The sequence below is a fragment of the Gopherus flavomarginatus genome, chromosome 23 (genome assembly GCF_025201925.1).
Source record: "Gopherus flavomarginatus isolate rGopFla2 chromosome 23, rGopFla2.mat.asm, whole genome shotgun sequence".
Lineage (NCBI taxonomy): Eukaryota > Metazoa > Chordata > Testudines > Testudinidae > Gopherus > Gopherus flavomarginatus.
The window spans coordinates 8284922-8312828 of record NC_066639.1 but is presented as its reverse complement, the minus strand read 5'-3'; the positions used below and the strand labels follow the sequence as shown (position 1 = coordinate 8312828).

General features: G+C 47.1%; 3 non-coding genes across 3 annotated transcripts; 2 read left to right on the top strand and 1 right to left on the bottom strand.

Moving 5' to 3' along the window:
- Window positions 1-6706: 6706 nt before the first annotated feature.
- TRNAT-AGU (transfer RNA threonine (anticodon AGU)) lies at window positions 6707-6780 on the top strand. Its single transcript has one exon. It is a non-coding gene; the product is annotated as a tRNA-Thr (tRNA).
- Window positions 6781-9147: 2367 nt separating this feature from the next.
- TRNAI-AAU (transfer RNA isoleucine (anticodon AAU)) lies at window positions 9148-9220 on the bottom strand. The gene has a single exon. It is a non-coding gene; the product is annotated as a tRNA-Ile (tRNA).
- A 5296-nt stretch (window positions 9221-14516) lies between these two features.
- Window positions 14517-14588, top strand: TRNAC-ACA (transfer RNA cysteine (anticodon ACA)). Its single transcript has one exon. It is a non-coding gene; the product is annotated as a tRNA-Cys (tRNA).
- The last annotated feature ends 13319 nt before the right edge of the window (window positions 14589-27907 follow it).

The window sequence follows — 27907 nt, the reverse complement described above, 5'->3', positions numbered from 1 at the left end:
CTTCACAGGCATTCAGAGAGGGAGAGGAAACAAAAGTGGGAGGGAGGGGAAGTATAACAGACCTTTTGAGCACAGAAACCACTGCTGCTCCTACAACAACAGGGACAGGCAAGTAGGAGCTGGGAAAATTAAGCTCTCATGTTTCTGAACCAGGGACCTTTTGCGTGTAAGGCAAATGTGATAACCACTACAGTACAGAAACTCTGTTGGAGGGCTTTGCCCCTCTCTTCATAAGAACATAAGGGTGGCCATATTGGGTCAGATCAAAAGTCCATCCAGCCCAGTATCCTGTCTGCCAACAGCAACCAATGCCAGGTGCCCCAGAGGGAGTGAACCTAACAGGCAATGATCAAGTGATCTCTCTCCTGCCATCCATCTCCACCTTCTGACAAACAGAGGCTAGGGATACCATTCCTTAAACATCCTAGCTAATAGCCATTCATGGACTTAATCTCCATTAATTTATATGCAAAAGGAACAGGAGTACTTGTGGAACCTTAGTGACTAACAAATTTATTTGAGTGTAAGCTCTCCTGGGATAAAACCCACTTCATCAGATGCATGCAGTAGAAAATACAGTAGGAGGATATATATATATATACACACACACACACACACAGAGAGAGAGAGAGAGAACATGAAAAAATGGGTATTGCCATACACAGTATAACAAGAGTGATCAGTTAAGGTGAGCTATTATCAGCAGGAGAAAAAATCTTGTGTAGTGATAATCGGATGGCCCATTTCCAACAGTTTTCAGGAAGGTGTGAGTAACAGTAGGGGGACAAATAAACAGGGGGAAATAGTTTTACTTTGCTTAATGACCCATCAACTCCCAGTCTTTATTCAAGAATAATTTCATGGTGTCCAGTTTGCAAATTAATTCCAATTCAGCAGTCTCTCGTGGGAGCCTGTTTTTGAAGGTTTTTTGTTGTAATACTGCGACTTTTAGGTCTGTAAATGAGTGACCAGGGAAACTGAAATGTTCTCCGACAGGTTTTTGAATGTTATAATTCTTCATGTTTGATTTGTGTCCATTTATTCTTTTATGTAGAGACTGTCTGGTTTGGCCAATGTACATGGCAGAGGGGCATTGCTGGCACATGATGGTATATATAACATTTGGAGATGTGCAGGTGAATGAGCCTCTGATAGTGTAGCTGATGTGATTAGGTTCTATGATGGTGTTCCCTGAATATATATGTGGACAGAGTTGACAATGAGCTTTGTTGCAAGGATAGGTTCCTGGGTTAGTGTTTGTGTTGTGTGGTTGCTGGTAAGTATTTGCTTCAGGTTGGGGGGCTGTCTGTAAGCAAGGACTGTCCTGTCTCCCAAGATCTGTGATAGTGAGAGATCATCCTTCAGTATAGGTTGTAGATCCTTGATGATGTGCTGGAGAGGATTTAGTTGGGGGCTGAAAGTGATGGTTAGTGGCATTCTGTAACTTGCTTTGTTGGGCCTGTCCTGTAGTAGGTGACTTCTGGGTACTGTTCTGGCACTGTCAATCTATTTCTTCACTTCAGCAGGTGGGTATTATGGTTGTAAGAACGCTTGATAGAGATCTTGTAGGTGTTTGTCTCTGCCTGAGGGGTTGGAGCAAATGCTGTTATATTTTAGAGCTTGGCTGTAGACGATGGATGGTGTGATGTGGTCTCGGTTAAAACTGGAGGCATGTAGGTAAGTATAGCGGTCAGTAGGTTTCCAGTATAGGGTGGTGTTTATGTGACCATTGCTTACTAGCACTGTAGTGTCCAGGAAGTGGATCTGTTGTGTGGACTGGTCCAGGCTGAGGCTGATGGTGGGATGGAAATTGTTGAAATCACGGTGGAATTCCTCAAGGGTTTTCTTTTCCATGAGACCAGATGATGAAGATGTCATAAGTTAGCACAAGTCGAGTAGGGGCATTAGGGAACCAGAGCTGAGGAAGCGTTGTTCTAAGCCAGCCATAAAAATGTTAGCATCCTGTGGGGCTATGCGAGTACCCATAGCAGTGCCGCTGACTTCAAGGTTTACATTGTCCCCAAATGTGAAATAGTTGTGTGTGAGGACAAAGTCACAACGTTCAGCCACCCGGTTTGCTGTGACATTATCGGGGATACTGTTCCTTATGGCTTGTAGTCCATCTTTGTGTGGAATGTTGGTGTAGAGGACTTCTACCTCCATAGTGGCCAGGATGGTGTTTTCTGCAGAGTCACCAATGGATTGTAGTTTCTTCAGGAAGTCACTGGCTCTTGAAGATAGCTGGGAGAGTTGGTAGCATAGGGCCTCAGGAGTTCCATTGCTGGATTTCCTATTGGTTCCACTGCAGGTTCTTTTCCTTTTCCTGGGGGACTTTGGGCAAGTTGCTCCCCCCTCTAGGGCTCTGTCTCCAGCCGTCAAATGGAGATTTCATACTTTCCCGCTATTGGAAAGTGCTGGGAGAATCCCCCAGCAAAAGCTGCTCTGACAGTGCTAAGCAGCATCTGACCATTCAAGGTCGGAGCACACTGCCAAGGAGGAGTGTTTGGCTCTGGGGTTTCACTTCAGCCCAATCTAGAGAGAGGGGCCCAGCTATGGAGTTTTGCTCAAGAAGACCAACTCTCCAATTTGTTAAGGGTGTTTTGAATTCCAGTCCTGCGCTCCAAAGTGCTTGATGTCAGTTGTAAATATTAGAAGCATGCTTTCCACTCCATTTTCCAAATCATTCATGAAAATATTGAATAGTACCGGACTGCGGATTGATCTCTGCCGGACCCACTAGTTACACCCTCTCCATTGGACAACCAAACATGGAGAAGGGCTCCTGGAGTCCGGGCTTTCAACCAGCTCTGCACCCACATTACGCTGATTGCAGCTGGACTGCATTTCCCTCGTTTGCTTGTGAGAATGTCCTACGGGACTGTGTCAAAAGCCTTAGTAACACCAAGCTATATCCCATCTACTGTTTACCCACCTCCACCAGGCCCAGAACCCTGCCAAAGAAGGAAAGAGGATTGGTTTGGAATGATTTGTTCTTGACTAATCCATGCTCACTAATCCTAAGAACCAAATTATCCTGTAGGTGCTACAGACAAATGGATTGTTTAAGAATGTATTGTAGGATCTCTCCAGCTATGGAAGTGAGGCTAGCTAGTCTGTAAGTCCCAGGGGTCTCTTTCTTCCCCTTTGAAAGACAGGTCCTGTCTTGTTCATGGATGGGAAGATGTTCTTTTTCAGTGATTTCAGACGAGAACTGGGGCACAACACTTGGTTTGTTAAGGCCACAAAAACGGAGGCAGGAACCTCTTCTCTCCTGCTAGCAAAGAACCCCGGGTACCTAAAAGACAGGGACTCACATCCTTGAGTGGGCTTCAAAAAAGGCAGTGGTTAAGAAGTTTGGCCCCGACCATTTCTTGTTTCCGCAGACTAGACATTTTAGCAAACTTTAGAATTCCTTGGTGCTAAAACACCGTGACACTCCCCTTTCTCCTACACAGAGGGCTTTAACGCCCCTTATCTCACTGAGCCTCACGACCGCCCAGAGCTCGAGAATTGTCCCTGTTCCCATTGGACAGATGAGGAGGAGCCTGAGGTACAGAGAAGGGAAGTGTCCTGTCACCAGATGGATCAGATTGAACAGGTTTCAAACCTCCAGGAGCCTCTTACCTTCTAAACAGGGATGGCTGTTTTCTAGTAAAATCACTAAAAGGGAAGGAGAAAACTTGGAAGAGGTTCCTCTTTGCGCTCATATCCGTGAACCCGAATACTCTGTCAGTCCTCAAGGAGAGACCTGGAGAAGGAGACTTGCTGAAGCAAAGCCACAGGGGTCTCTGAGGTTTCCCTGGCCCCTCGCCCCTGTCCAGCCTGGCTGATGTCAGCATCTCTTTGTGAGGCCACCACCCCCCATCACCTTGGACCAATAGTCTGAGGTCCTGCAAAAGGCCTTTGTGATGTCACTGCCACACCCCTCCCTTGCTGTGCCAATATGCTGTCCCTGGCCAGGCCCTTTGGAGGTTTGAGCTACTCCCTGTGGTCACCCCACTCAAGGAGTGTTCGTTCTAAGCAGCAAGCTGGCTAGACAGTAAAACTTCAGACGCTGCTCCCAATGCTACACTCAGTGTTTCAGAAATTAATCGACTTTATGGCCAGAAGAGACCATTAGAGCATCTAATCTGACCCGCTGCATATCACAGGCCTCCTGTATGACACAATAGCTCTTTTTGGGGAAAAGGCATCTAGTCTTCATTGAATGACATCAGGGAATGGAGAATCCACTACTTTCCTTGGTAGCTTGTTCCTGTGGTGAATCATCCTCGGTGTTGACTATTTGGGGCTTAGTTGTAACATGAATTTGTCTCTTTTCACCTTCCAATCATTGGGTCTTGTTATGTCTTTCTCTGCTCCATTCAAGAGCCCTTTAATACCCAATCTTTTCTCTCCATTAAGGCACTTCAACACTTCAGTGAAGTCACCTTTCAATCTTCTTTTGATAAGCTAAACAGGTGGAGCTCTTTCAATAGCTCACTGGAAGGCATTTTTCTCCAGTCCTCAGAATATTTTGGTGGCTTTTTGCTGCCCCAGCTCCAATTTCACAGTATCTTTTTCAAATGAGGACACCAAAACTAGAGACAGTATTCCAATATCAGTCTCACTGATGCCGTGTCACCTCCTGTGATGTTATTGACATAATCTGTAACTTCATAGATCACCATTGTGACCACTGTTCTATATTTGCAGCCAATATGATAGAAAGGTTGTCGTGAAACGGGTCTGTGGAGAGGTTCTGATTGGCTGATTATAATTATGCTATTTCTAGATGTGTATCATTTTTGTAGTTGATGTTATGAATATTGGCTCTATGCTGTCTGTATTCAAACTTCTGCTATGCTTCCAAGGAACACCCCAGCCAGACAAGTTGGTGTCAGTTCTGCCTAGCCTGCTTGATGGCCCATTAAGGACCATCAGTTCTACAATCAACCCATTGAGAGAAGGCAGATACGCCTTGTGGCTCAGCAAGGTATGCAGGGACCTGACTATGGACAAAATTCAAAGGTTTTTCTATGCCACGTGCTGGATAGAGTGTCCTTGGGACAAAGAAAGCAAAGACCACATGGCAAGAGACTGTAAAAGGCTGATGCCTCGTCTCCAATCCTGCTTCGTACCTCTGAAGGGACTTTGCTACAAACTGAAGCTCTGTACGAAGGACTGAATGCCCCATCCCAGCTGTGGATGGACTCCAGAGACTTGATTTGAACCTGTAGTTTATTCCATCACTGCTACAAGCCTGCACCAAGAACTTTGCCATTACTGTAAGTGAAGGGTTAAAATTCATGTGCATTTTATATAACAACCTGGTCTATGGATTGTGCCAGCTCTTTTCCAGACCCAAAGTCCAGAGTATAATCAAGGGACCAGAAGCCTAGCAAATAGTGACCAGCTAAAAGAAAGCTGGGTAAACCGAAAGCCTTGCTTGCTAAGATAGGCTTGGTCAGCAAATTGCCAGGTGTTGGAGCTAAGAACTAAAGAATTGTGTCTTATTCAGAGTTGCAGATTGAACAAAGAATCCCTGTTCCTGTTGTGTAAGTCTCTTCTGTAGGGAGACATTCTTCCCACAGATCCAATCTTGAGTTTATGAAAAGTTGGCAGATGTCAGTATAAGATATGTCATCCTTCAACCTCCCTTCCCAGGGACCAATGCCTGCCTTAAGACACACAGAAAACAATCTTAATTGACATATACTTTCACTGTTTCTTTGCTTTAACCCCTAGCAATGTACCTGGAGGACAATCAAAGGAGTTGCTCCTTTCCTATGGACCTCAAATCAGAATTCAGCATAGATATTTTATACTAATAACATTTTATCAAATTATTCATGAAATGTTAACTTGCTAACTTGAGACCATGGGTGGAGACATTATGTAACCTGTTAACCTTTGGCTACTGTGCTTATCATGTCTTGCTGCAAAACCTATCCCAGAGTTTGGAACTCCCTACCCCGTCACTTTCCCCCACCCATGGAAAATCTATATATTCTATTGTAATCAATTAACAGTGTCTCTGAGCTTAATAAGCAAGGTGACACTCTGCCAGTGCTGTGTGTAATAAACTCCTATTCTTGCCCTCTACACGATGGAGATTTATGTCCTTCACAGACACCTGCTGAATAAAGAGGAGATTCAGCATGCAGCTTGGCTGAAAGTGTCTTCTCTCCCCACAGCTTGGTGATCTTCTGAGGAAATGGAGAAGACTGCCTTTGCCTAGCTGTACATCGCTTGCAAAAGAAACAAGTCTTTTTGGTGGCAAGTGTTGAAAGGAGCCATTAGACAAATGTGGAGACAGGAAAAATGTCCCCCAACTCAACTGGCATCTATGGATGCTGACGTCACAACACAAAGTGCTAAACAGTATATGAGCACAGGCTGGTGTCAGAAGAGTCTTTACCAAAGTCTTCTCCACCAGCAGGGGCCTCTCTGTGCACAGAACTCCTGGTAGCGTGATGGCTGCAGGCAGTGGAGAACTCTATTTTGGCATCTCTTTGTCAGTGAACATCTACAGAGGCTGTTTAAAGGTCTCTAGATAGTGATCTTTGGGAAGAGCTGGCTGAAGTGTCTTCCTAGTAACCAGGAGATCCTGGCTTGGCCTGCCAATTCTTCCTTGCAAGTCTTGAGGGGAATGTCTGTAGTTTGGAATTTGCAGGTGTTGTCCTGGACCATCAAAGGGAACAGTTGCAAGTATGTTCACAAAGCAGGCACCATGGCTTAGCTGGCTAAAGCACTTGTCTAGTAAACAGGAGATCCTGGGTTCAACTCCCAGTGGTGCCTTGCTCTATGGCTGCTCACATTTTCCTGTGTCTTTCTAAGAAACAGAAGAGACCTCCCTTGGTATCCAAGTCATTGCTTGCTAAGGATAAGGCTTCTTTGGAGAGAAACATTGGAAAGAATCAAATCACAAGCCTGGAGTTGATGAAAAGGCTGCTGTGACTGGCATTAGCATGGTGGTTGCTTTGACTGCAATTGCTGCAACATAAAAGCCTGCACCACATGTCCTTGTGATTCGCTGGGGATGTCCGCACACAGATGTCATGTCGTCTTCCTTTTGATTGTCACTGATGAAAAATGGAGCAGTTGGGAGAAAAGTCCCAGAGGCACCTGCCAGGTAAAGTGGAGGTTAGAGATGCATCACCCAGTGGTGCCTTGCCAAATGTGTCCACTCCTCCCACTTTTTGGTCAATCTTTTGAGGAAGCAGAGAAGACTGCCTCTGCCTTGCAATGCAAATGCTTGTAAAAGAAATCGGTCGTTTTTTCTGACAAGTGTTGGAAGGAGGCACCTAAGAAACGTGGAGACAAGAAAAAGGTCATCATAACTCAACTGGCATCCATGGCTCTTGAGGCCACAACGCAGAGCACTGAGCACTGTACGACCACAGCTGGGGACAGAAGGGGCTTTTTCAAAGGCATTTTCCACTAGCAGGGTCTTCTCTGTGCACAGAATTTCTGATAGTTTGATGTCTGCTGGCACTGGAGATCACTATTTTGGCATCTCTCTCTCTGTCTCAGTGAGCACCCGCTGTGGTTGTTGAAAGTCTGTAATGGGATCTCCGGGATGCAACCTGAACAGTGGGACCCCTGAGCCCTTTGTCCCACCACCTGGACTCCCTCTCACACATGTGATGCTGAGACAAGCTGTGAATCTCTGCCAGATATTGCATTTACACAGACATCCGTAGGTAGGGACACAGCCAACTGAATTACATGAATGCTTCTGCAGCCACTCATAACACTAATGATAGAGAGTCGCCCCCCCCCACAGCTCTGCAACCTTGCACCCCTGGATCATACCATCTTGCCTTAATCAGAAGCCTGATCAGTGTGAGTTTGTTACGCAGGGTCCACCCCTCCCTCCCTGTGAATAGTACATGAACCAGCCTTGTAATGGAGCTGAGATATCCCAAGAACTTCAAGCAAAATACACCAGTTTAAGTATAGCATAAAACAGATTTATTAACTGCAGAAAGATGGAGTTTTAAGGATTATAAGTGGTAGGAATAAAAGATCAAAGTAAGTTACCATGGAAATTAAAGATAAATTCACAATCTAAACTTTACACCTGATTACACTAGGCTGTAGTTAGGTTATGCACACAGGAAGGCTTAATGCTCGAGCTGCTGCACATGCTGGGCAGGCTTAAGGCTGGGCTCCCATGGCAGGAGAGAAGAAGAAGACTCGGCCCCTGGAGGGGCAGGCTGGGGCTTCCTGGATCCCATTTGCTCACAGCCAGAGCCCTGCCCCCACTCCCAAGTCGTCCATGGTGCCCCCAGGTCGGCCAGAATGGAGCAGCGGTTTTCACTGCACTATGTCCACTTATGGCTTACAGGCAACTCCCAAACTCACCACAGCCCACCATCTCAGCCAGAAAGGAGCCCACTCAGCCTCACCACTGCTGCTTTTCCTTCCCCCCAGAACCCCGCTTCTCCTGAGCTGCAAGGAGCCATCCCTGGGATGCCAACAGGCAGCCACAGGGGTCTATCTCCCAGCAGCCAACCGCACCTCCATGGGTTCAGCCCTCAGAAAGACAGGTGGGAGTTTCCTGGATCCCAGTTGCTCACAGCCAGCCCAGCCTCCACCTCTAAAACCATCAGTCATCCCCCCAGGTTGGCCATAAAGGAGCAGCCATTCTCCGCTTGGACTCAGCTTTGCTTGTTTTCCTTTCACCCAGAACCCCCCTTCTTCTCCAGGGCTGCAAGTAGCCATCCCTGGGAAGCCAAGAGGCAGGCATAGGATTCTGCCTCCCAGCAGCCAACCACACCTCCCCAGGCTTTGCAGAATGAATGATGGTGCTCTACTAACCCCACTTAGCCACAATGATGTGCTTAGTTTCTGCCCTGCCTTTCTCAGCTTGACTTTCCTCTTTTGCCCCATTCCTGCCTCACTTCCTCCTTTGGCGTGTCACGCAAAGGAGGCCAGCAGGAAGAGCCGGCGTCCACCAGCCAATCTCCAAGGGCAGAGGAGGCCAAGCCACAAGTATCTGAAAAGTAACATGCCTCACTTCTCTAGGTTCTCCAGCCTGACACCAAGGTGCTTTCTCCACTGCTGTCATGCAGGCGTTGGAGTTATCCCAGGGACAGGCCAGTGGCAGAAGGAGGAGCGCCTTCCTGAACAGCAAGGGGATCTGGGAAAAAGAAGCCAGCATGTTTCTGCCTGGCTTTGAACCAGGGACCTTTTGCGTATTATGCAAATGTGATAACCACTGCACTACAGAAACTCCATCTGCTTAACTGTGGCTCACCCTGCCACAGACCGATGGACAAACCTAGAGAAAGTGGTGGCAGCCCTTCGATAGGTCAGCTGGCAGACCAGAGGACTGGAGCCAGCACTCAGGAAGTCGTCCTTACCTCGCCCGTGTGACTCCAGCTTGAGGGAGAGCTTCTTTTTCTTCCCCTTGCTGACATAGAGCAAGAGAAGAATGAAAGGTCAGGTGGATCAACTCGTTGCAGAAGCCCATGCTGTCTTTTCCTCCTGCATAGCCTGAAATGAGGGACTCGTGGCAGTTAAAGGCCCTGCTGCACTCTCAGAAAACATCCCACCCCTGCACAAAGGGGGATAGAATAGCCTGTTAGTCTAGCACGCTCCCAACTGAACTACTTCAGCAGCTGCTAGGTTTCTTTTTGGCCTATTACTTTTCTGTCTGGGATGTTGTTGTCAGCTGTGGCACAGAAAAAGGACGTCATTGCGAGAGACCCATGAAGACAAGATTCACTTTTGCCTTCTTTGTTCGGCTTTACTTGCTTCCTCACCCTATTCCTGCCTTAGTTCCTGTGTTACCTGAAGGCGACGGGGGCCCAGCAGTATGAGGAGGAAGTTGGGCAGGTAGATTCTGGTGGAAAAAGTCCTGCCACCACTTGCCACCCCACTCTCTTCTCCCAGCTTCACATATTGCCCACTAGGGACTTGGTGCCCAGCAGCGCAACGAAAGGCAGCAGACAGACTCAACCTCACCTTGAAGCTCCAGCACATTCAACCACATCTTCAGTCGCTGATGGCCAATGAGAGAGCGACATCACTTGCTATTTTAGCACTTGAAAATGCCATTGGCCAATCTTTGGATCTCTTTAATGCTGTGCTTCTGTTCATGATTGAAAGGTGAGAGAAGCGACCTTTCAACTAAAGGAATGGGGTTAACATACTAAAGCTGTCTCCTACTATAACACTATTTAATACTGGCCAGCCCTGTGCTGGTGACAGTTCCATTTCTAGATGTTAGTATGTTTCAGTTACTGTTAAAATTAAAAAGTTTCCATATGCTTAAAGAAAATGCATTTGTTTTATTTGCTTATATGTGGCATGAATAAATACAGGTTTACAGAACCTAGCCTGCAAATTTAGCATCTTATATGACAGAGAAAATCATGCATCGAAATTGTACATCGAAATCATGTACTGAGATACAAATGCAATGAAAAATTTTAACATATTGGGGGGGGACACCGAAGACATGTCTTGCCTGGGGTGCCACTTGTTCTAGGGCAGACACTGTCAGGGAGAACAGGAGTTAGTGTCACATGTCTATTTTCAGCCTGTAATCTGTGGGCACCCTGCTCTGCGGGAGGGATCGCGGTAGCACAGACTCAGGGCTGGAAAAGACCCCTGATTGAGGGGGTGGCTACATGGTTTACAGCGCTCTGATGTCTCAGACAATGTGTCTCTCCCAAAGCCTCGGATCTGCATCACCAGAAGGCTCCTGTGCTGCCTCCCCTCCTTTCACCTTCTACAGCAAGGGGCAGCAGCAAGGGTCAGGGACTAGGTGGGTGGCAGAGGCTTCAGGAGCCCAGAGTGTTTGCCTGTCTGGGCCTTTTTGCTGAGACCTCAGGGACACACTATGAGGCAGAATCCCAGGCATCTGTATGAAAGGAGCATAAGGACTTAAGAGCAGCCAGACTGGGTCAGACTGGGTCCATCTCGCCCAGTGTCCTGTCTTCCCATAGTGGCCAAAGCCAGGTGCCCCAAAGGGAATGAACAGAACAGGTAATCTATCTCCTGTCACCCGCTCCTAGCAAACAGAGACTAGGGACACCTTCCCTGCCCATCCTGGCTCAGAGCATGTCCTCCATGAATGGATTTAGCTCTTTTTTTGAACCCTGTTATAGTCTTGACCTTCACAACATCCTCTGGCAAGCAGTTCTGCAGGTTGACTGTGCATTGTGTGAAAAAATACTTCCTTTTGTTTGTTTTAAACATGCTGCCTATTAATTTCATTTGGTGACCCCCAGTTCTTGTGTTATGAGAAGGAATAAGTAACACTTCCTTATTTACTTTCTCCACACCAGCCATGATTTTATAGACCTTTATCATATCCCCCCTTAGTCATCTTTTCTCCAAGCCAAAAAGTCCCAGTCTTATTATTCTCTTCCCATATGGCAAACACTCCATACCCGTTTCTGAACCTTTTCCAATTGCAATACATCTTTTTAAAGATGGGCTGACCATATCTGCAAGCAGCATTCAAGATGTGGGCGTACCATGGATTTATACAGTGGCAATAAGATTTTCTCTCTCCCAACATTCTGTTTGCTTTTTGCCAGCTCCTGCACATTGAGTATATGTTTGCAGACAACTATCCACAGTGACTCCAAGATCTCTCACTTGAGTTGCAACAGCTATTTTACATCCCATCGTTTTATATGTAGAGTTGGGATTATGTTTGCCAATGTGCATCGCTTTGCATTTATCAGCATTGAATTTCATCTGCCATTTTGTTGCCCTTTCACCCAGTTTTGTGAAATCTCTTTTTAGCTCCTCACAGGCTGCTTCGCACTTAACTATCCTCTGTAGTTTTGAATCATCTGCAAATTTAGTCACCTCATTGTTTAGCAGATTGTTTATCAATATGTTGAATAGTCCCAGTACAGACACCACTAGTTACCTGTTTGCATCCTGAAAACTGATCATTTAGTCCTACCCTTTGTTTCCCAGGTTTTAACCAGCTATTGATCCATGTGAGGACCTTCCAGAGGTGAAAGTAAGCCGGTCTGGTCCGGTATGGTTTACTGGCAAGAGTGGGTACGCTGTGCCAGCCCTGCCCGGCTTCCCCAGGCTCGTGATTTAAAGGGCCCAGGGCTCCCTGCAGAGGCCAGAGCCCCAGGCCCTTTAAATCGCCACCTGAGCCCCCCTGCCAGAGCCCCGGGGAGTAAATCACTGCCATGGACGCTGCTCTCTCCTGCGCTATGAACACAGAGCAGGGGCGGTGGGAGCTTCCTTACAGTGGGGAGGGGGCACCGTTGTCTGAACTGTGGCACTCCCATGACACCCCTTCCTCAAGGACCCACACTAACACCACCCCTCCCCTCAAAGCCACACCCACAGAACGCCTCTTCCCCCCACCAAGACTCCACCCTTCTCCTCACTCCATCATTTGTCCTAACAGCCGGTAAAGAGTGGTGGGGCCATGGCCCTCTAAACCCCCTGTTCCAGCACCCCTGACACAGAGCTAAGCAGGCCGCAGTGTGCATGTGTGACAGAGGGTGCTGTGCTGAGCTGAGCCAGTGAGGGAAAACGGGGGCTGATGTTGGGGCTGTCCCCGTCCCCCTGCCTCAGGACTGGTTCCTTGTAGCAGCTGTCTGAACTTAGAGACAGCGTGCCGACACACTCTTCTCTAACGCACACACACAAACACACTCTCTACCCCACCAGGCACATTGCAGTGGAAAAGCAGCTGGCAATCTAGTAGGATTCCCATGGAACAATGGGATAGAGAAACCTGCATCATGTGATGCTGTACCAGCCTGTGAGGCATTGCAAACCCTTCCCAAAGCACCTGCAGCCAGTTGCACAGCTACCCACAGTGCCCTGCTCTCTGTGGCCATCCAAGAGTCTAGCCTGGATGTGCTCTGGTGACACAAGGGGCATAGTGTGGCCATGCAACAGCTGTTTAATTAAAACACTTTAAAGCCACATTACCCGATAGTGAAGACATAGCTTGAGAGTGAGACAAGGCTCAGCTTTGTTGAAATGTAAAGAACCACAACTTTCTTCACAGTGGGCAGGATTTGAACCTGTGCAGGGAGACCCCAAAGGATTTCTAACTCATTGCTTTAACCACGCAGTCACAACTACTTGTTTGAGATATGTTTGTCACTACACTCCAGTTCTGTTCTCCCTGAGTGATCAGTTCCAGTTGTTTCCTCAGACCAGCTTCTACAACACACACACTGCTGTGCCATTGTGTAAGTGTGTCCTTGCCTGAACTGCAAGAATTCCTGCTCATTTCCCTTCTGGTTGGAGCATGAGGAGAGTGTGCTTGTGATTAATGACGTTCCAGTAGATTGCTGTCCATTTCCTGCTTTGATCATTCAGACAGTTCCTTTACCATCATATCCCCAGCACATCAGGGATTGCAATAGCAGGGGGCAGGTTTTCTCTGCGGCACTGAGATTTGTCAGGGGGTTGGTGGCTCCTTTCTTTCCTCACCCTGGAGTAAACTCAGCTTTTTATTCCATCCTTGATGTTTCAAGGAATAACAAGAGATGACCGAGGAAAGAGGTGGACTGGGTGGGTCTCAGGGGAGGGGCAGAGAGGTTCAAGTGGTGGGCATGGCTGGTCTTAGGGGAGGGGGCAGAGATGTTTGGACAGGGTGAGTCTCAGGGGAAGGGCAGAGAGGTGGGGGCAGCAGGCAGACCTTGGGGTAGGGGGTGGAGAGGCATAAGGAGGTCTTTTGGGAGGAGAGGAGCAAGCAAAAGGTGGACCAGCAGGCCTCAGCCAAAGAGGAAGAGCAAGGGTGGGAAGTAGCCAAATAGGAGTGAGGGCAGAGCACAGGTGGGGCCTCAGAGGGAGGAGAATGAGTCAAGGGGGTGGAGTGGGCAGGGCCACCCAGAGGATTCATGGGGCCTGGGGCAAAACAATTTTGGGGGCGCCTTTCATAAAAAAATGTTGCAATACTCTATAATACTATATTCAAATGGGGGCTCTGCAGGACCTGGGGCAAATTGCCCCATTTGTCCCCCATCTGGGTGGCCCTGCCCCCAGCCTCTCCTCGTAAGTCCCCTGCCCCCTAATCATATTTGTTGCCCTCCCCTAGATTCTCTCCAATTTGTTTCTGTAGTTGGAGGGCGAAAACTGGACACAATGCTCCAGATGTGGCCTCACCAGTGCCAAATAGAGGGGAATAATCACTTCCCTCGATCTGCTGGCAATGCTTCTACTCATCCAACCCAATATGACCAGTTAACCATATTGAATGCAGACCCAGCAATATTTGATAATTGGTTACTGTCCATTCAGGAGGTTCTTTCCTACCTATTCATAAAGAATTAAGATGCTCTAAGCAGAGGAGAGAGATCTGTCCCTTCCGTGTAGTTAATCCATCTCCCCGAGAGGTGGTAGCTATGTCACTGGGGGAAGCTATCTGGGCGGGTGTTCAAGCTGTGGTGTCTCCATGTATCTATAAGTTTAATCAAACCCCATTTTTAAAAGCACTGTTGTCTGGGAAGATAACAGGAGACATCTGAGGCAGGGCCTGTCCTTCAAAATCTTTAAAATCACTGACTTACCTGTAGAGCAGGCATGGGGGTGTAGCTCAGTGGTAGAGTGTTTGACTACAGGTCAAAATGTCCTTGGTTCAAACCCAAGTACCCCCTTATAAACCTCTTCCTTCAACAAAAATAATTGCATTTCTGCTATGTTGAGGAGTTCCACTGAGTAGAGGTCCCTGAAATGAATGGCAACACTCAATCTTTTCCTGTGCAAATGCATAAAAACCTAGCAAACATGTGACTCCACTAAAATCAGTTCCAATCCTCTAAAGGATTAAAGAATCTCTATTGAGGTTGCAGGAAAAAACATCCTGATGTGTAGAAAGAATAGTAAATATGGCAGGCAACCAGCTTGGCTTAACAGTGAAATCCTTGCTGATCTTAAACGCAAAAGACAAGCTTACAAAAAGTGGAAGATTGGACAAATGACCAGGAAGGAGTATAAAAATATTGCTCAGGCATCCAGGAGTGAAATCAGGAAGGCCAAATCACACATGGAGTTGCAGCTAGCAAGAGATGTTAAGAGTAAGAAGAAGGGTTTCTTCAGGTATGTTAGTAACATGAAGAAAGTCAAGGAAAGTGTGAGCCCCTTACTGAATGAGGGAGGTAACTTAGTGGACAGAGGATGTGGAAAAAGCTAATGTACTCAATGATTTTTTTGCCTCTGTCTTCACAAACAAGGTCAGCTCCCAGACTGCTGCACTGGGCAGCACAGTGTAGGGAGAAAGTGACCAGCCCTCTGTGGAGAAAGAAGTGGTTTGGGACTATTTAGAAAAACTGGAGACGAACACCTGTCCATGGGGTTGGATGCGCTGCATCCAAGGGTGCTAAAGGAGTTGGTGGATGTGATTGCAAAGCCATTGGCCATTATCTTTGAAAACTCATGGTGAACGGAGGAGGTCCTGGATAACTGGAAAACTGGAAAAAGTGCCCATCTTTAAAAAGGGAAGAAGGAGGATCTGGGGAACTACAGGCCAGTCAGCCTCACCTCAGTCCCTGGAAAAATCATGGAGCAGGTCCTCAAGGAATCACTTCTGAAGCACTTAGAGGAGAGGAAAGTGATCAGGAACAGTCAGCATGGATTCATCAAGGGCAAGTCATGCCTGACTAACCTAATTGCCTTCTATGAGGAGATAACTGGCTCTGTGGATGAGGGGAAAGCAGTGAATGTGTTATTCCTTGACTTTAGCAAAGCTTTTGATATGGTCTCCCACAGTATTCTTGCCAGCAAGTTAAAGAAGTATGGGCTGGACGATTGGACTATAAGCTGGATAGAAAGCTGGCTAGATAGTCTGGGTCAATGGGTAGTGATCAATGGATCCATGTCTAGTTGGCAGCCAGTTTCAAGAGGAGTGCCCCAAGGGTTGGTCCTGAGGCCGGTTTTGTTCAATATCTTCATTAATGATCTGGAGGATGGTGTGGATTGCACCTTCAGCAAGTTTGCAGAAGACACTAAACTGGGAGGAGTGCTAGATACGCTGGAAGGCAGGGATAGGATATAGAGGGACCTAGACAAATTAGAGGACTGGGCCAAAAGAAACCTGATGAGGTTCAACAAGGATGAGTGCAGAGTCCTGCACTTAGGACGGAAGAATCCCATTCACTGCTACAGACTAGGGACTGGATGGCTAGGCAGCAGTTCTGCAGAAAAGGACCTAGGGGTTACAGTGGACGAGAAGCTGGCCATGAGTCAACAGTGCGCCCTTGTTGCCAAGAAGGCTAACAGCATTTTGGGCTGTATAAGTAGGGGCATTGCCAGCAGATCGAGGGATGTGATCATTCCCCTCTATTCGACATTGGTGAAGCCTCATCTGGTGTACTGTGTCCAGTTTTGAGCCTGAAACTACAAGAAGGATGTGGAAAAATTGGAAAGAGTCCAGCAGAGGGCAACAAAAATGATTAGGGGGCTGGAGCACATGACTTAGGAAAGGCTGAGGTAACTGGGCTTGTTTAGTCTACAGAAGAGAAGACTGAGGGGGGATTTGATAGCTGCTTTCAAGTACCTGAAAGTGGGTTCCAAACAGGATGGATCTAGACTGTTCTCTGTGGTACCTGATGACAGAACAAGGAGTAATGGTCTCAAGTTGCAGTGGGGGAGGTTTAGGTTGGATATTAGGAAAAATCTTTTTCACTAGGAGGGTGGTGAAGCACTGGAATGGGTTCCCTAGGGGGGTGAAGGAATCTCCTTCCTTAGAGGTTTTTAAGGTCAGGCTTGACAAAGCCCTGGCTGGGATGATTTAGTTGGGGATTGGTCCTGCTTTGAGCAGTGGATTGGACTAGATAACTCCTGAGGTCCCTTCCAACCCTGATATTCTATGATTATATGATTAGATGCTCTGATGGTCTCTTCTGGCCATAAAGTTGACTAATTTCTGAAAAAAACTGTGTGTAGCATTGGGAGCAGCATCTGATATTTTCCTGTCTAGCCGGCTTGCTGCCTAGAACGAACGCTCCTTGAGTGGGTTGATCCACAGGGAGTAGCTCAAACCTCCAAAGTGCCTGGCCAGGGGCAGGACATTGACACAGCAAGGGAGGGGTGTGGCAGTGACATCACAAAGGCCTTTTGCAGGACCTCAGACTATTGGTCAAGGACTATTGGTGGGGAAGTGGTGACCTCAGAGAGAGATGCTGACATCAGCCAGGCAGGACAGGGGCGAGGGGCCAGGGAAACCTCAGAGACCCCTGTGGCTTTGCTTCAGCAAGTCTCCTTCTCCAGGTCTCTCTTTGAGGACTGAGAGAGTATTCAGGTTCATGGACGTGAGCACCAGGAGGAACCTCTTTCAAGTTTTCTCCTTCCCTTTCAGTGATTTTACTAGAAAACTGCCGTCCCTGTTTAGAAGGTAAGAGCCTCCTGGAGGTTTGAAACCTGTTCAGTCTGATCTATCTGGCGACAGGTGAATTCTAGGCATGGAAAACACGAGCTTAAGGAGGCAGAATTTTATTCCGCACCTGGGATTTTGTCCCTTAGAATCACTGGGGTCATTAGGGTTTGTCCTTTTTGTTTCACCTTTTCCTCCATCCATCCTTCCCTCCTTTCTCTTTGTCTCTTCTTCTTTTGTACTTTCTCCTGTTCCCCTCCCAACACTAGCAGGTGTGTGTGTGTGTGTGTGTGTGTGTGTTGCGGGGGAGTGCTCTGCAGCTCCCACTGTGGGAGCGCCACCCAAAAATGTGAGGCTGAACTAGTCCCCACCAGTGACCTGGTCCATCCTTCGGGCTCCCTGGTGAGAGCCCTCAGCCTTCTGTCCTCAGTCTCTACCCTGATTGGCTGAGCAGGGGGTTATTGACAGGGAGGAGACTCAGGTCCTTGTTCTCTTTTAAGACCAAGGAAATAAGTCAGAACTAGTTCTATGTTTGATGAATTTTGCTGCTTCTCTGCATTAATTGTCTCAGAGCAGTTCATGATTCTCTCTAACATTGCAGTTCTCAAATACTTGCTGAATAATTACTGTGCACTGTTGTTGGTCTGAAGCTCATCTCAGAGCACTTTATTCAGGTCATTCAGTGTATGAAATTCAAGATCCGATGGTTAATTTGAAAATCAGGGTTCTTGAGTCCTATTCCCAACTCTGCCTCTAACTGGCTGTGTGACTAAGACAAGTCAATTCTCCTTTCTCAGCCTTAGCTTCTCCCTCTTTCAAGTAGGGATAATAATGATCTGCTCCTACCTAGCTCAATACACTCACTCTTCCCCAACATACACACTGTCTCTCCCCACACACGAACAGTCTCCACACTGCAGTTGAAAAGCAGCTGGCAATCTAGTAGGAGGCCCCTGGAACAATGGGACAGAGAAACCTGCATCCCTAAAAGTACAGCCATAAAGACAACACACAGCAGCCTTCCCTAGCAGGGGCGTGGGGAGGGTGAGAAGGAACATCATCCGAGCTCCACTGAGCTCGTAATGGAGGCTCGTGGGGGCTCAGCCTCCCCAAACCTTGCGTTGCCAAGGGGACAGTGGGGCCCATGACTAGGGTCCCTAGCCAAATGGAGTCCCCCTGGAAAATTCTCCCCCATGGTGGCCCCAGGGCTGGAGGAGCTCCCACTCGCTGCTATGGCCCAGGGGCTGCAGCAGGGGCACAGAGCTTCTCTGGTCTCGGGGCCGCAGCGGAGCAGGGGTAAAGGAGTGACAGGGTGGGGCCAGTGGGGGAAGGGATGGAACAGAGGTGACAGTGGATGGGGCCATGGGTGGAAGGTGTGGAAGGAGGCAGAGCCACAGATAGAACGGGGGGGCATGGTTCCAGTGCTGGGGTCCTCGCACTTGTTCTCCCTTTCCCTGGGCTTTGGCATCACTCGCCCCTGCTTAGCGAGTAGTGTTAATAGGTCTCCATAATGTGGGGCATGACTTCTAGAGGGACACAGAGGAAGATTCATGGCAGCACCTCAGGGCCCGAGCCAGCCCCTATAAAAGGCAGGGAGGGAGCAACACTCAGCCCTAGGTCTTCCCCAGTCCTCAGCCTGAGACTCTGGCTCCCAGCCCGGCGTCGACCCCTTCACTCCTGTCCGCACCCCTCTCCCCAGCCAGAAACGGCCCCACTCCCAGCCCTGGTTCTCAACTGTGGCTTCCGAGAGGCCACAGACATAGCTAAGAGGACACAGTGTGAAATGTTTAGGGACCACTGGTTTAGGGACATGTTCTCAATCACTTCTCTGCAGTCCAATAAAAGCTATTCCTCATCCACCTATCCCTCCATCATGACAGACGAGGTATGTTCTGCTGCCCTTCACTCATACAGGAAGGAGAATAACATTTCTCTCCACTCAATTCTAAAGTGATTTGTAATCCACCACCATCCAAACTGGTCATTTTGGAGAAGTGGCCCCACCATGCTGCATAGCTAGGCAGAGTAGGTGTGTCTATGCAAACACGATCTGTTCCTGAAATCTTTCCCCAGCTCCTCACTAGATGTGAGGGGGGACCTCATTCAGATCCTGCTTATGCTTAGTATTTAAAAACTCCATCATATCCCTATCTCTGCCGGCCTTAGATTTCTCCTCCTGTCCATTCCTTATCAGCTCAGATGAGGTGGCCAAGTGGTTAAGGTAGTGGCCTGCTCGTCTGTTGTGCTCTGTACACATGGGTTTGAATCCCATCCCTAGCAGATATATTTGGTCTCTACACATTTTTAAAAGACAACCATCTCCCCCTTTGATACAATGAGAGATCAAACAATGTTGCTTCTTACAGACAAAAGCCTTTTCAGAAACTTAGACCTCCCTCCTGTTGCTTTAAATAAAATGCCTAAATCCCACATTTCTAAAAAAATTCTCTAGTCCTGTATTTCTTAGCTTTTCTCTCAAAAGGTAACAGACTCATAATCTCCCCCAAACACTCTGGGACCTCCCCAAATAATTAAAATACCCCCATCCTGAGCAAGGCTACAACAGTGAAGCAGAGCTAGTGTCTAGGCCAATCTGTTCTGAAGGAGGCAACTCAAATATTTTCTTTCTGCTTCCCTTGGCAAAGTCTGACTGGGAAAAGAAAATCCTCCAAACTGAAAATTTTCTGCTGAGAAACCAATACTAGTTCGTTTGGGGACTTTGGTTTGAATGCATTATTATTATTCTCTTCTGATTTATCTCAGTTCAGTGTTTCTCCTCCAGATGTGTTTCCAGGTGTTGAATTGTGGGGCAGAGAGGCCAAGTCATGATGTCTCTACCCTTCTTTCATAGTTTCTTCCAACTTGCTAGGAAGTACCTTTGCTATGATGTGAGTCAAGCAGTGTCCATTGTTGCCATGCTATCTCGGAGAAGTCTGCATTGTACACGGTTCCTGGGATAGTTCTTGGGAGTGTGGATCCCTTTAATGGGCCAGCAGCGAGTCTGGCTCCTCCACTGTCACACCTGAAAGGCTTGTGGTGGGCATTTCCCAATCTCATAACATATCTCAGTAACACACACAGAGCAAACTTCATAACTTCCCAACCAATGCGAGTACACACAATCCAACACGATATTAATGTTCAATAGATCAAGACTTTTGAAATGATACCTCACCAGGAAGACTTTGTACAAACCATGTCATCATTATATGAGAGTGGTGAATATGGGTCCTGCAGGGTGCGGCTTTGAGCACAGCGTGCCACACCTGGGCTTACATTGCAATGGAGATGTACCCTTAGAGTCCATCTCTCCTGGAATAAAGATGGCAGCATGGTTGGCCTGGATCATCTGACTTGGCCCCATTGAGCTAAAGCTGAGGGGTTAAAAACTGTCGTGAAGATATTTGTGTTCATACTGAAGCCTGGGTTTGGAAACCCTCACCCCTCGTGGGGTCTCAGAGGTTGGGCTCAAGCCCATATGACATATTTGCCTTCTCTCAATAGGTCTGTTGTATAGCTGATGGTCCTTAATGGGCCATCAAGCAGGCTAAGCAGAACTGACACCAACAGTGGTCACAACGGTGTTCTATACAGTTACAGATTATGTCAATAACATCACAAGAGGTGACACGGGATCAGTGAGACTGATATTGGAATAGCCTCCAGTTTGGTGTCCTCATTTGAAAAAGATGTTGTGAAATTGGAGCTGGGGCAGCAAAGAGCCACCAAATGTTCTGAGGGCTGGAAAAAAATGCCTTCTAGTGAGCTGTTGAAAGAGCTCAACCTGCTTAGCTTATTAAAAGAAGATTGAAATGTGACTTCACTGAAGTGTTGAAGTACCTTAATGGAGGGAAAAGATTGGGTATTAAAGGGCTCTTTAAACGAGCAGAGAAAGGCATAACAAGACCCAATGGCTGGAAGGTGAAAAGAGACAAATTCATATTACAACTAAGGCACAAATATTCAACAGTGAGGATGATTCACCACAGGAACAAGCTACCAAGGAAAGTGGTGGATTCTCCATCTCTTGATGTCATGTAATGAAGACTAGATGCCTTTCTGGAATGGGTTTGCCCCATAAGTAGCTATTGTGTCAAATAGGAGGCTTGTGATATGTAGAGGATCAGATTAGATGTTCTGATGGTCTCTTCTGGCCAAAAAGTCAACTAATTTCTGAAAAACTGAGTGTAGCATTGGGATCAGCATCTGATGTTTTCCTGTCTAGCTGGCTTGCTTCCTTGAATGAACACTCCTTGAGTGGGGTGATCCACAGGGAGTAGCTCAAACCTCCAAAGTACCTGGCCAGGGGCAGGACATTGGCACAGCAAGGAAGGGATGTGGCAGTGACATCACAAAGGCCTTTTGCAGGACCTCAGACTATTGGTCAAAGGTGGTGGGGGAGGTGGTGACCTCACAGAGAGATGGTGACATCAGCCAGGCAGGACAGGGGCGAGGGGCCAGGGAAACCTCAGAGACCCTTGTGGCTTTGCTTCAGCAAGTCTCCTTTTTGTTTGACCTCCTCCTCCATCCCTCCCTCCTCTTCTTCTGTTGCTTCCTTTGTCCTTTTACCTGTTCCCCTCCCAAAACCAGGAGGGGTGTGTGCGTGTGTTGCAGGGAAGTGCTCTGCAGCTCCCACTGTTGGAGGTCCACCCAAAAATGTGGGGCTGAAATAGTGCTGGGGCAGTGATCCCCACCAGTGACATGGGCCATCCTTTGGACTCTCTGATGAGAATCTTCAGCCTCAGTTTCTACCCTGATTGGCTGAGCAGGGAGTTATTGACAGGGAGGAGACTCAGGTCCTTGTTGGTCTCTTTTAAGATCAAGTAGATAAGTCCCAACCAGTTCTAGGTTTGATGAATTTTGCTGCTTCTCTGCATTAATTGTCTCTGAGCAGTTCCTGATTCTCTCTAACATTGCAGTTCTCCTCAAATACTTGCTGAATAATTACTGTCACTGTTGTTGGTCTGGAGCTCATCTCAGAGCACTTTATTCAGGTCATTCAATGTCTGAAATTCAAGATCCGATGGTTAGTTGAAAATCAGGGCTCTTGGGTCCTATTCCCAACTCTGCCACTGACTGGCTGTGTGACCTCAGACAAGTCAATTCTCCTTTCTCAGCCTTAGCATCTCCCTCTTTCAAGTAGAAATAATAATGATCCGCTCCTACCAACCTCATGGTGGGTGGAGGATGAGGATCCATTGGAGAGTGTCACTAGGAGTAGGGCATAATATGAGGTGTCCTATCACGTTTACTCAGAGCAGATTAACACAGAATACAATAGCTGAAATAGTCTATTTTATTTGTATTTTTTTATTTTGAAATTGTTAAGAGCAGCAACGACTTAGCTCAGACTGAAACATCTTATCTAATGTTTGAGATCCAAGTGTCTCCTCTTTGTGTGCGAGGAGACAATTTAACACACTGTGATGAACAGGAGATGCTTTTGTTTTGCAACACAATATTTTTGCAAAGAACTTTCATCCCACTTGTTATGATTTCGAGAAACAAACTGGATTAGCCTGAATGGGATTTTCTGACAGAAAAGGTTTCAATGAAATTTCTCCACCATCTCCATTCCTGGGCTCTATCCCTGCCTCTGGAGGGATTTGTTGTCTGTTAGAACAGGAGTCAGGAGTGGTGGCTTCTCTTTCTGGCTCTTCCACCGCCTTGCTGTGTAGGCGCTTGGGGAGGTCACTTCCCTTCTCTGGACCTCAGGCTCCTCCCATCTGTCCCATGGGAACAGGGATAGTTCTCGAACTCTGGGCAGTTGTGAGCCTGAGGCCTGGTCCACACTATGCAGTTAAACCAATTTTAACAGCGTTAAATCGATTTAACGCTGTACCCGTCCACACTACAATGCACTTTATATCAATTCAAAGGGCTCTTTAAATCGATTTCTGTACTCCTCCCCAACGAGAGGAGTAACGCTAAAATCAATATTAACATATCGATTTAGGGTTAGTGTGGCCGCAAATCGAAGTTATTGACCGGATAGTTATAGTGATAGTTACCCATAGTGCAACGCTCCGGAAATCAATGCTAGCCTCGGACCATGGACGCACACCGCCGAATTAATGTGCTTAGTGTGGCCGCGTGCAATTGATTTTATGATATCTGTTTAATAAACCAGTTTAAGTTAATTCAAAATTATCCTGTAGTGTAGACGTACCCTGAGTGAGAGAAGGGGTGTTAAAGCCCTCTGTGAAGGAGAAAGAGGAGTTTCACAGTGTTCAGCACCAAGGAATTCTAAAGTTTCCTAAAATGTTTAGTATGTCTAGATTATGGCGATCAACAGATGGCTCAGGGAGTGGTGTTATAAGGAGGGCTTTGGGATTTACGGTCACTGGGACGCATTTACAGATAGACAACTGTTTGCTCAGGATGGACTTCATCTCAGCAAGGAGGGAAATAGGATTCTAGGATGGAGGCTCGCCGACCTCATCAAGAGGGCTTTAAACTAGAAAGTTGGGGGAGATGGTTGGGAAATGTTCGGGAGATCTCCACGCCAGAACATAACCTGGAGACGGAAGTAAACAAAGTGAGCGGGGATACCCTTGCGGCCCCAAGATTTGATCCAAGGAGGAATAGTGGAGTAGAAACCAGAGTAACGGGTGATGCTGGTGGCAGACAGTTTGTGCACGACGGGGGAAAGAATGTCACTGACGCCAAACGCCAAAAATTAAAAGGTTTGTACACTAATGCGAGGAGCCTAGGTAACAAGATGGAGGAACTGGAGTTACTCGTGCAGGAAGTGAAGCCGGATATTATAGGGATTACCGAAACCTGGTGGAATAGTAGTCATGACTGGAGCACGGGTATTGAAGGCTATGTGCTGTTCAGAAAAGACAGGAAGAAAGGCAAAGGTGGGGGAGTAGCCTTGTACATCAATGATGAAATTAAATGTAGCGAAATAAGATGCGATGGAATGGATAAGACGGAGTCCGTCTGGGCAAAAATCACGCTGGGTAAAAAAGCAACTAGAGCTTCCCCTGAGATAGTGCTTGGGGTGTGCTACAGACCGCCGGGATCGGATTGGGATATGGATAGAGACCTCTTTAATGTCTTTAATGAAGTAAACACAAAGGGGAAATGTGTGATTATGGGGGACTTCAACTTCCCGGATATAGACTGGAGGACGAGTACTTACACAAATAATAGGGGTCAGATTTTTCTGGATGTGATAGCGGATGGATTTCTTCATCAAGTAGTTGAAGCACCTACGAGAGGGGATGCCATTTTAGACTTGGTGTTGGTGAGCAGTGAGGACCTCGTAGAAGAAATGGTGGTAGGGGACAACCTTGGTTCGAGTGATCATGAGCTGATTCAGTTCAAACTAGATGGAAGGATAAACAAATGTAGATCTGCGATTAGGGTTTTTGACTTCTCGAGGGCTAATTTTAAAGAGTTAAGGAAATTAGTTAGGGAAGTGGATTGGACGGAGGAATTAGTGGATTTAAATGTGGAGGAGGCCTGGAATTACTTTAAGTCACAGCTGCGGAGACTGTCGGAAGCCTGCATCCCGAGAAAGGGGAAAAGAACCATGGGCAGGAGTTGCAGGCCAAACTGGATGAGCAAGCAACTCAGAGAGGGGATTAGACAAAAGCAGAAAGCTTACAGGGAGTGGAAGGAAGGCAGGATCAGTAAAGAAAGCTACCTTGCTGAGGTCAGAACATGTAGGGATAAAGTGAGGAAGGCTAAAAGCCGCATTGAACTGGAACTTGCAAAGGGAATCAAAACCAATAGTAAAAGGTTCTACAGCCACATAAATAAGAAGAAAACAAAGAAAGAAGAAGTGGGGCCGCTATACACTGAGGATGGAATGGAGGTTAAGGATAACCTAGGCATGGCCCAACATCTAAACAAGTACTTTGCCTCGGTTTTTAATAAGACTAGTGAGGAACCTTGCGATGATGGAGGGATGATAAACGGGAATGTGGATATGGAAGTGGATATTACTGCAACTGAGGTAGAGGCCGTACTTGAACAGCTCGATGGGTCGAAGTCGGAGGGCCCGGACAATCTCCACCCGAGGATATTAAAGGAACTGGTGCGTGAAATTGCGAGCCCGTTAGCGAGAATTTTTAAGCAATCGATAATCTCGGGTGTTGTGCCGTATGACTGGAGGATTGCTAATGTAGTTCCTATTTTTAAGAAAGGGAAAAAGAGTGATCCGGGTAATTATAGGCCTGTTAGCTTGACGTCTGTAGTATGTAAGGTCTTGGAAAAAATTTTAAGGGAGAAAGTAGTTAAGGACATAGAGGTCAATGGTAATTGGGACGAATTGCAACACGGATTTACTAAAGGTAGATCGTGCCAAACCAATCTGATCTCCTTCTTTGAGAAGGTGACGGATTACTTAGATAAAGGAAATGCGGTAGATATAATTTACCTAGATTTCAGTAAGGCGTTCGACACGGTTCCGCACGGGGAGCTGTTAGTTAAATTGGAAAAGCTGGGAGTGAATATGAAAGTTGCAAGGTGGATAAGGAACTGGTTAAAGGGGAGACTCCAGAGGGTCGTATTGAAAGGTGAACTGTCGGACTGGAAGGAGGTCACCAGTGGAGTCCCTCAAGGATCGGTTTTGGGACCGATCTTATTTAACCTTTTTATTACTGACCTTGGCACAAAGAGCGGGAATGTGCTAATAAAGTTCGCGGATGACACGAAGCTGGGGGGTATTGCTAACACGGAGAAGGACAGGGATACTATTCAAGAAGATCTGAACCATCTTGTAAACTGGAGTAATAGAAATAGGATGAAATACAATAGTGAAAAGTGCAAGGTCATGCATTTAGGAATTAATAATAAGAATTTTGGATATACGTTGGGGGCGCATCAGTTGGAAGCGACGGAGGAAGAGAAGGACCTTGGGGTACTGGTTGATAGCAGGATGACTATGAGTCGCCAATGTGATACGGCTGTTAAAAAAGCAAATGCAATTTTGGGATGCATCAGGCGGGGTATTTCCTGCAAGGATAAGGATGTGTTAGTACCGTTGTATATGGCGTTGGTGAGACCCCATCTGGAATACTGTGTGCAGTTCTGGTGTCCCATGTTCAAGAAGGATGAATTCAAACTGGAACAGGTTCAGAGACGGGCTACGAGGATGATCCGAGGAATGGAAAAACTGCCTTATGAAAGGAGACTCAAAGAGCTTGGCTTGTTTAGCCTGGACAAAAGAAGGCTGAGGGGGGATATGCTCGCCCTATATAAATATATCAAGGGGGTTAACGTTAGGGAGGGAGAGGAATTATTTAAGTTTAGTACTAATGTAGCCACGAGGACGAATGGGTATAAACTGGATATTAGGAAGTTTAGACTTGAAATTAGACGAAGGTTTCTGACCATTAGGGGAGTGAAGTTCTGGAATAGCCTTCCGAGGGAAGTAGTAGGGGCAAAAGACTTTCCTGGCTTTAAGACAAAGCTTGATAAGTATATGGAGGGGATGTTATGATAGGATCGTTAATTTGGGCAATTGATCTTGAATTACCACCAGACAGGTCTGCTCAATGGTCTGCGGGGAGATGTTGCATGCGATGGGTACTGAGTTGCTGCGGAGAACTCCTTCTTGGGTGCTGGCTGGTGACTCTTGCCCACATGCTCAGGGTTTAGCTGATCGCCATATTTGGGGTCGGGAAGGAATTTTCCTCCAGGGCGGATTGGCAGGTGCCCTGGAGGTTTTTCGCCTTCCCCTGCAGCGTGGGGCACGGGTCGCTTGCTGGTGGTGTCTCTGCAGCTTGAGGTCTTCAAACCATTTTTGAGGATTTCAATAACTCGGTCCTGGGATAGGGGTTGTATAAAATTGGATGGGTGGGGTTCTGTGGCCTGCCTTGTGCAGGAGGTCAGACTAGATGATCAGATTGGTCCCTTCTGACCTATGAGTCTATGAGTCTATGAGTCTATGTGGAAACAAAAATAGTCGGGGCCAATCTTTAACCAGTGCCTTTTTTAAAGCCCATTCAGGGATGTGAGTCCTTGTCTTTTAGGTACCTGGGGTACTTTGCCAGCAGGAGAGAAGAGGTTCCTGCCTCCCTTTTTGTGGCCTTAACAAACCAGGTGTTGTGCCTCAGTTCTCATCTGAGATCCCTGAAAAAGAACATCTTCCTATCCATGAACAAGACAGGACCTTTCTCTAAAAGGGGAACAAAGAGACCCCTGAGACTTACAGACTAGCTAGCCTCACTGCCATAGCTGGAGAAATCCTGCAATACATTCTTAAACAATCAGTTTGTCAGAAGCACCTACAGAATAATTTGGTTCTTAGGACTAGTGAGCATGGATTTGTCAAGAACAAATCATTCCAAACCGATCCTCTTTCCTTCTTCGGCAGGGTTCCGGGCCTGGTGGAGGTGGGTAAACAGTAGATGGGATCTAGCTTGGTGTTACTAAGGCTTTTCAAACAGTCCCGCAGGACATTCTCACAAGCAAACGAGGGAAATGCAGTCCAGCTGCAATCAGTGTAATGTGAGTACAGAGCTGGTTGAAAGCCTAGACTCCAGGAGCCCTTCTCCATGTTTGGCTGTCCAACGGAGAGGGTGTATCTAATGGGTCCGGCAGGGATCAGTCTGGGGTCCGATACTATTCATGTTTTCATGAATGATTTGG